This window comes from Petaurus breviceps, unplaced genomic scaffold, assembly GCF_028583685.1.
Source record: "Petaurus breviceps papuanus isolate PSGF00001 unplaced genomic scaffold, PetGlider_PUasm1.0 90763, whole genome shotgun sequence".
Taxonomy (NCBI): domain Eukaryota; kingdom Metazoa; phylum Chordata; class Mammalia; order Diprotodontia; family Petauridae; genus Petaurus; species Petaurus breviceps.
In genome coordinates, this window is record NW_027187340.1 from 7,167,717 (window position 1) to 7,176,753 (window position 9,037).

At 38.2% G+C, this 9,037-nt stretch overlaps 1 long non-coding RNA gene across 1 annotated transcript in view; it reads right to left on the minus strand.

The window, feature by feature from the left end:
• LOC138146542 (uncharacterized) overlaps window positions 1-8,276 on the minus strand; it is an 83,833-nt gene extending 75,557 nt beyond the window's left edge. The window contains exon 1 of the long non-coding RNA XR_011164519.1: window positions 8,160-8,276. This is a non-coding gene — a long non-coding RNA (uncharacterized lncRNA). The remainder of the gene's footprint in view (window positions 1-8,159) is intronic.
• Between the last annotated feature and the right edge of the window lie 761 nt (window positions 8,277-9,037).

The window sequence follows — 9,037 nt, forward strand, 5'->3', positions numbered from 1 at the left end:
GGAGCAATGTGGAGTGCTCCCAAAGCATAACATTTTGCCTCCAGCATCACAAAAGAAAGAATATATACTAACTGACTGATAACAAGATTGTTCAGCTCTGGCATTGTACTCACAGGACACAGCTTAATACATTTTTTTCAAGAGATAGCTTCCATCTTAAATCAGAGTTAATATCAGTGATTTATATAGTTGGAAGTATACAAGTGATTATAAGCTCCTTGAAAGTTGGGATTGTGTTTTCCTTTGTATCCTGAAGAGTTTAACACAGTGCCTGATGTATGGTAAGAGCTCAAGAAATGGTTGTTGATTTATTTTATTATGTAGCGTATGTGCCTTAGCAATGTAATGATTAAAAACTATAAACAGTATCTACTTTAAATCCTGTTCACTTAACACTTTTTTTTCACAATAAATGTTCTCCATTTATTCCCAATAACAGTACTATCAACAGCAATCCAATCCTTTTAAGTCAGTGCATTGAAATATGTTTTTAGTAGCAAGATGATGCAATTTATTTTCACCATTTCTCTTTGGTTGTGTAGCTCAATGTGCGAGTTTTAATTCAGAGCAACACCCCTGCACAAAAATAAATTATACTGAAATAAATACGGCATAGCATAGAACAAATATCCTTTGTTGTTTTTTTCTCTTTTTTTGGTGGTTGTTCATCTGTCCTTCCCTCTATCCTACCCTATCCCCAACTGAGCAAATGAAAAAGCAGAACTCAAAAAACAAATCCCTCAATATATAGATTGATAGTCCAACAAAACAAATTTTCACATTGGCCATATCCAAAAATATATGTTAGTCAATTTTAAATTCATCACTTCTCTGTCAAGCTAACTGATTTTTTGGTATGTTCAATAGGCCAGACCAATTAGCCTTTAATGTTGCACTTTGTTTTGTTTTTAAAACCCGTCTCAGTAGCTCTACCCTGCTGACCAAACCCACTGGTCAGTCACTATCTCCACATTGCCCATGATTTCATGACACTATTGTTATTTTTTATACCCTGAAATTTTTAGTCCTTTATTCTTTAGACACTGAAATACATGTAACCCATCTGTACAAGTTGCCAAGCCCTATCTATGAAGTTTATTTTTGTTCCTGAGTCTTAATCCAGACAAGAGCTAGCTGGCACGTTCCTCAGATAGTAAACATGCAAGCTTGTGAAGAATGAGGAGGAGGGGGTGAAAGAGGGAGAGAGTAAGGAAATAAATTCTGTCTCAGTCCCCTGAAGTCAGTGCCTAGGGCTCCCCTGTATATTACTAGGCAACAAAAGCAGCGTAAGGCAGAAGAAGTCACAGATGTTTGGTCGTAAGCAAGGGGAACAGTCAGAAATGGCCCTGACAAGATGTTCCAAATTCATCTGGTTACTTCTTCCTGCTTTATGCACCTTAACAAAAACGGTCGTTGACAACTGAGGCCATTTTCTTCTTCGCCTGGTCCTCTTCCAGATCTCTCATGTCTTTGCTTCTCAGACTGGCATAGCAATTTAAAATCCATAACTGTACTGCTAGTAAAAGGCTTAATGCATTAGCCCAAATCCCTTTGCTATAGGCATTATGTACTGGATACTGCCGGTATGTACTTGTAGCCATTACATGCTCCCCACTTTGTGGGGAAGCAGGGTTTGTTTTGTTTTGTTTTTCTTCTGGTCATTTCAGAACTGATTGAATGACAGAATTCATGGCAGGCATTTCTATTTTGATGTGGAAGGAACTTTATAATGGAGGGTACCAGGAATCTGTGCTTGGCTCTGTGGTGTTTAACATTTTTATTAAAGACTTAGATACAAGTATGGGTAGTATGTGTCTCAAATTTTCAAGTGATACAAAGCTGGGCGACATGAGGGATGCATGTTGGATAACTGAATCAGAATCCAGAAAGATTTTGACAAGTGAGACTATTAAATTGAAACTAATAAATTAATATTTAATATGGATAAATGCAAAATCTTACATGAGTTTCAAACAAAACACTTTCGCAAGTGTAACATCAAGTAAATGATAAGCTTGTGAATATGGCAAAAAATGTAAAAGTCTCTGCCCTCAAAGAGACAACATATACACATATAAGAATATGCAAAATAAATATAAGATAATATTTTGGGGGAGGCATTAGCAGCTGAGGGGGCTGGTGATCAGGAAAGGCCTCATATAGGGGTGACGTTCCAACTGAGCTTTGAAAGAAATTAGGGATTCCAAGAGGTAGAAGAAAAGAGGGAATAGATGGGAAAAGAGTATGAGTAACAACATAGAATGGGCTGCACTGGGAGGCAGTGCAATCCCCCCTCACTAGAGGGCTTACACTGATGGTAATGTTGAGTATGCATTCACTGCCCTGTGCCTAGGACAGCTAGTTGGCTCAGTGGATAGAGGGCTGATCAGGAAGGCCTGAGTTTAAATCCTGCCTCAAACATGTCCTGTGTGACCTTGGGCAAGTCACTTAACCCATTTTTGCCTCATTTTCCTCATCAGTAAAATGGGGACAGTGATAGCCACCTATCTACCAGTGTTGTTGTGAGGATCAAAAGAGATAATAATTGTAAAGGGCTTAGTCCAGTGTCTACACACACACACACATATCACATTACATAGTAAGCGCTATATAAATGTTAGCTGCTATGGCTGCTACTTCATCCAAATGCCTTTCAGCATATTTCTCCCATCTGGGTTCTATATTTCTTCACATGACATGTTTAATAAGTGGTACAGTGGATAGGTTGCTAGACTTGGAGTCAGGAGAACCTGAGTTCAAATCCTTTCTTTAGATGTTTACTAGTCATGTGATGCTGGGCAAGTCATTTAACCTCTCCTAGTCCTTTCACCTATAAAATGGGGGAATAATAGCAAACACTTTACTGAGTTGTTATGAGGACCAAGTGAAATAAGATAAGCAAATGACTTGCAAACTTTAAATTGCTAAAGGATGTAAATAGTATTGTTACCCCACCATCCGTTTTACCTATATCGTTCCTTTTAAATAAGTTATACCCTCCCAGAGACATATTTCAGCCACAGGTCTCATGCCACCAAGCCCTAATGATACCTGTGAAATCAAAGTTCCCTCCTTCAGTTAGAATCCTTAGTTCTCTTTGATTTTTACCCATATTTTTTTGAATTTGTATACAGACATCAGAAACCATGGACTTCTTTCTACTGCTGACTCCTTTCTTGGATTTTGTCTCCTATGAATTTTAGTGCATCTTTACTGCTATTCTTCTGTCTTCATCTATTCTCTAGTATATCTAATTTTGTGCAAACATAAAAAAGTTCTCTCCCTTTCCCTTCCTTTTAAGTTCAGAGTTTATTTGGTTAGATTTATAAGACTGCAGGCTAATACATTCTTACCAATGCTCATTGAGTATACTCCATCTCCGGCCAAGAATCTGTCATTCCTGTATTTCAAGTTATGGTCCAGAAATACAAATGCTGTTCTCAGACAACATCTTCTTAACCAGCTGTTCCTCCTTAAATCTGTCTTTATCTTCTGAGGCCCTAGTCTTCTCTCAGCAGCAGTAAATACCACACATACCTTTTAGGTGTTTAGTTTCTTACCCAAGATTTCACGATCTTTAGCAATGCTTTCTAGATTCCATCTGGCAGTACCATTTGTGCCCAAGTGAATTACCAGAAGTGGGTATTATTCATCTCATTTGACACGTTTTGGGAAACACTCTACTACTTGGATACATACCTTGAGAGGACAGGAGAGCTCTCTATTGTTACTAAGTCAAAAAAAAAAAAAAAAACCAGTGACCAGTACTTTTCAAAAGTGATATACCAACCACAACTATCTTTTTCTTCTCTCTATTTTCTTTATTAGATGATTTCATATCTGATAACATTCATCATTCCTTAGTGAATAAGCAGCTTCTTTCTCCTCAGAAGATCAGTGTCCCTCCTCTTAAAGAAAAGCCTTAATTATTATTTAGTTTTGTGAGGTCAGAGGTGTGCCTTCCTTTTCTTCTTTGCGTCATTTTCTTACATCCAAACTCCTGCTACAGGGTCAGTATCCCCCTCTCTTTCACATCCTCCCCCCCACTTTTTTTTACATTAAAGCTCTATTTCCATTTATTTTTAAAGGAATATTATATTCTCTCTGATATTCTGGAAAGTAGAGAGGTGTTTCTTAAGTTCCTTTACTTTCTCTTCTAGAGGAGAGACATCCTTCACTTTGAGCATAGATAAGTCCCTTGACTGTGGCAGAAATATAAACCACATAGGCTATGCATGGCCTCTGCAGATTTGGTCTGACTTCATTCTTGTTCAGTTCTTTGCTGCTCTCCCTAATACCCCCCACCCCAAGAACTTTTTTGGCACACACTTATTTCTTCTCCTCTGAAACTAGTTATCAACATCCTTTTCACCTAGCTGTCCCTTTATTTGATAGCCATACTCAACTTTCTTTCTCTTTACTTATTAACCTCTTGCTTTGTCTTACTTATTTTGCCTTGCCAAGTTCCTTGAGACCTACTCTTCCTTCTTGTCAACAAGTCTTTCTCTTTTATCTTAACCTTGAGTCCTTCATCTTCTCCGTCTGCTGTTTCTCCTTTTCCTCATTTCCTTTTGTTAGAATTCTTGCCTCCTCCTCTTCCTCCTCCTTCTTCTTCCTCTCCTCCTCCTCCTCCTCCTCCTCCTTCTCCTCCTCTTCCTTTTCTTCTTCCTCCTCCTCCAGGCTTTTTTATTCTTTAGTTCAAGTCCTCTTTTTCCTCCGTCAACTTCCTAGAGTTTCACCAACCCCATTTAATTTCTGGCCTTATGGAAAATTTCCCAGGTTCTCCAAATCTCAATTCATCTTCCTTTTCCTCTTCTTTCTTCAGCCTAAGTTCTTCTGATTCTTCTCCTGCAGTCTTCACTAGCTGAAGTCTGAAAGGGCCTAGGGCCATGGTGTGCTGGTAAATGTTTAACAACCCAGCTCTCAGAGAAGAGGGAACAAAACATGGACACACACTATACTTTTACATTTAATCTGCATCATTAATATTTTCTTCATCACTTTCTTAAGTCCAGACAATCAACAAGACAATAAGTCAAGCCCTAATTTTGTAGAGTTTCTGAGGTATAAATGCTCACAGTAAAAAATTGACAATTTGTTCTGATGATATGAGCTGGCTCCCACACACCCCTATTGAACCTAATTAAATAGGTACTTAGGAGACTGAAAGATTGATTTGAATTTGTACCATTTGAGGAATTATTCATAATGTCTGAATTTACTAATTTAATCCCCCAAAATACTCTACTTACAACAGAGAAGGTTTGTTCAGCTACTTAACTTTCCTTCATTGTACATTCAACTTTATGATCTACATCTTTACATAGCCAAGAAGCAGCATAAAAAGCATCCTTTGAATGCGAGCTGTTTGAAAGGACAGACTCACTAACTTTTTCATTACAGAAAACTCACAGAGGTTGCTACTTGTCCTTCGTTCCCAAAGAGGATCATGACATCAGGGAGGTGATCCCATGACTTGCAAGTGAATTGGTTTTAAGTGAGGGAGGGCTGTGCAAAGTCACCAGCCTCACTATCTCCTCCAGAACCGTCAGGGTCCAGCGACAAGATATTGATCAGGATGACTGGAGGTAGCCCCAGATGCAGGAGAAAACTACGCTTTAAGGAGACATCACAAATCAAATCATAGATTTTAATCTCTTTCTAACCTGCCCAAACAAAAGACACATGTTTTCAAAAGTTATGTCAAATCCCCACAACTATAAAAACGAATTAATTTTTGTTTCTCTCTTGAACCATTAAATTAAAACCTACTGTGTTTCTATGCTGTCTTGAAAGTTCATAGGGTCCTCTGACTTATCAGGTGTTGATTAATTTTCTTTTGTCTCAGGATATTTATTCAGAAATGTTTGGACTTCTTTTGACTGTCCTGTAGGCCATCTTCCATTCTGTCTTAATATCTTCCCTATTGATTTATCTGCTTGTGTTCAGAATTATTAACTGAATTTTTTTCTCCTGAGATCCTTGGTAGTTTAAGTCTTTTCTCCTTGTATTCTCCTATCACTTTCTGACTCCTTCCCTTTTTGATGCTAGATTTCCCCAAGGGTGGCCCTCAAAGTTGTCTCAGTCTCCTTCCATGCTTGCAAATTCATTTTCATTGGTCTCAGTCCTCTATGATTCCATTTCTTCTTTACAAACAAAGGTTAGTTCTGTTGCTTGTCGCTACATATGATAGGACGAGAGCAGCAGCAGAGTATTCTGGTAGAGGCTGCAATAGCAGCAAGGAAAGCTCCTAGTGGGTCCCAGAGTACAAGCCTGTGGGTTCCATTGTGTTGCCATGCCATGACATAGGGGAGTGTAGGAAAGAGAGTCCTAAGGGAGCGGATGATGGATTAGCCTTCTCTGCTGTTCATTCATCAGGTGGTTAGAACCCTTGGTGTCTCAGTCTACTAGTAGGGAACAGCTGCAATTACTTTATATCTTGCACATAATTCTTATTTGGGGAATTTCTGAGAGGTCAGAAGGATCCGAGAAAATGTCTGGTCTTCCATCTTGTTGGCCACGTGAACCAGAACTCCTTATCATATAGATTATCAAGCTTGATCTCTGAATCAAATGTTTTTACTTAAGAAAAGGTTCATTCTGAATGACATGGGAAGACATGTAAAGACAAAAGACATTGATAAAATATATATATCTGTAAAGAGATCATTGGTAATTTTATTTCTAAAGCAATGTGATAGAAATCCACATGTAACCTTTACCATAATAGTTACAATTCACTACCATAAACTATAGCATATGGCATGAGAATATTATAACTGTATGTGTTTAGGTAATTTTCAATGTCCCCCATTACAACTGTGAGATACAGACTCGCAATGATACTTGTGGTGGTGTTGTACAGTCATTTTCAATTGTATCCAACTCTTTGTGATACCATTTTAGAGTTTTCCTCCAAATACTGGATAGGGTTTGCCATTTCCTTCTCCAGCTCATTTTACAGATGAGGAACTAAGGCAAACAGGGTTAAGTGACTTAACCAGAGTCACACAGCTAGTAAGTGATACTCCTATTAATAATGATAATGATACTACTGTCTTCTATTCATGGATGGGCATCAATTCATATATAGAACCAGTGTGGTATAGTTAAAGAGTACCTGGGATTCAGTAATAGTTTGATTTTATATAACACTTTTTCACTTCACAAAGGACTTTCAGTATATTGTTCCCATTTTACAGATGAGGAAATGAAGGCTTAGAGAAAGTTATGTGATTTTTACCAAGATCACAGCGTGGAAGAACTTGGTCAGGTCACAACTTCCATGAGACTTTTTCCTCATCTGTAAAATGAGGATAAAACACTGAAAGCATTTTGTAAATTATAAAGTTTGATATAGATATATAGTTAATTATTACTCTTACAATGTTGTTGTGAGAATTCTTTTTTTTTTATAAAACAGCTTCTTCACAAAAAGCCTATGTTGTAGGTAAAGCAAGGATGAGACAGATAAAGGAAGTGAGCCACAGAGGTGATATGTGATTTATCCAGGGTCATATAACAAGTGAATGCCAGAACTGGGACTTGAATTCAGGTCTTCTGCTTCCAAAAACCTATGCTTTCTTTCCACCATATTCTATTTCCTCTTGTAGTCATAAAGTACCAGTGAGCTATTAATATAGTCTGGAGAAAGATCATCTCTAGCCACAGTTGACATCAGTGTGGTGCACCTGTTAAGTATCTCCTTTCCTTCTCTCCAGCTGTCTGTCTATGTATAAGCATGTAACAGCCACCCTGGCTTGGGCTAAAAATATTGCCTCTGCTCATTCTTTGCAGGCCAGAGTACGGTCAAATAGCAACCAGTGTCATCCACGTTTCCATGTTCCCGTTGGAAAACACTCCTCTGATGTCTAAAAATGCAATTTCCCCATTTAGCCTGTGTAGTCACTTTCCTATCTCATTCTCTCTGCTTAATAGTTTGTTTAATGAAGGAGAAATCAACCAGAGGGGGCAAAAATCACTCATTTTCAAAAATAAATGCTGTCTGATCTTTAGTATTTACTTTCCTTAAAAAGATATGTGTATATGCATCTACACATATCTTTTTAAGGTGTGTGTGTGTGTGCGCGTGTTTGTGTGTGTATGGATATATAACCTTGGGCCATATCCCTTACTCACATAATAAATCCCTTACTCACCATATTTATTCCCTGCTGACTCTCACATCACCATATTAAGATTCCTTCCTAGGACATGGGATCCTAAGGCCACCAAATCTTCTGTCCACTGAAAAATCCATGGGCAGTATAATGTGGTGCATGAGAAAGAGGGGCAGTGGGGAAAGATGGGGGTGGGGGGTGTCTGAGGTAACTTGGAAACACAGCAGTTACTTAGAAGCTCCTGGACCCTAGCCCTGTAGCTGTAGCATGTGTGGTCATAACTAGAATCCCTTTGGAACATCCCACTCCCAAATTAGACTATCGAAGCATGAACCAGTGGCCATATCAGCAATTACCTTCTCAGAACACCAGTCAGAGCTGTGTGAGGCTCAAATTAGATAACTCTGGGGTGTCAAACACCCTGGGGGTGGGAGGGGAAGAACATGTGTGGCACACAACACTCCCAGGTGAATCTAGAACCAGATTAAAACGTAATTGGGAAAACATTTAACAAAATAAATGAACTAAATTTATTATAAAAATAACAAGAAAATGTAGAGAATATTAACATGTGATTTTCTTAATCAATACACAGCCTGCAGGAATCCTCACGTAAAGTTTAGTGGTCCCATTTCTATTTGAGTTTGACACCACTGAGAAAATTGATGTAAAGCATGTTGTTAAGCTTAAAGTGCTATATCAGTTATTATTCTTAACCTCCAGTAACCAGGCCTCCATCTGATAATGATTTCATTTGAGCCTTCCACTGTATGCCTGCTGATTTCAAGCGATGTTTATAGCACAATTACAGGTGTACTAGTAAATGTTTAACAACAGTCCCAGGAGAAAAAAAAAAAGTATGCTCACATACTTTTAAGTTTAATCTGCATTATTAAAGCTTGGTTAAGTCTAGAAAA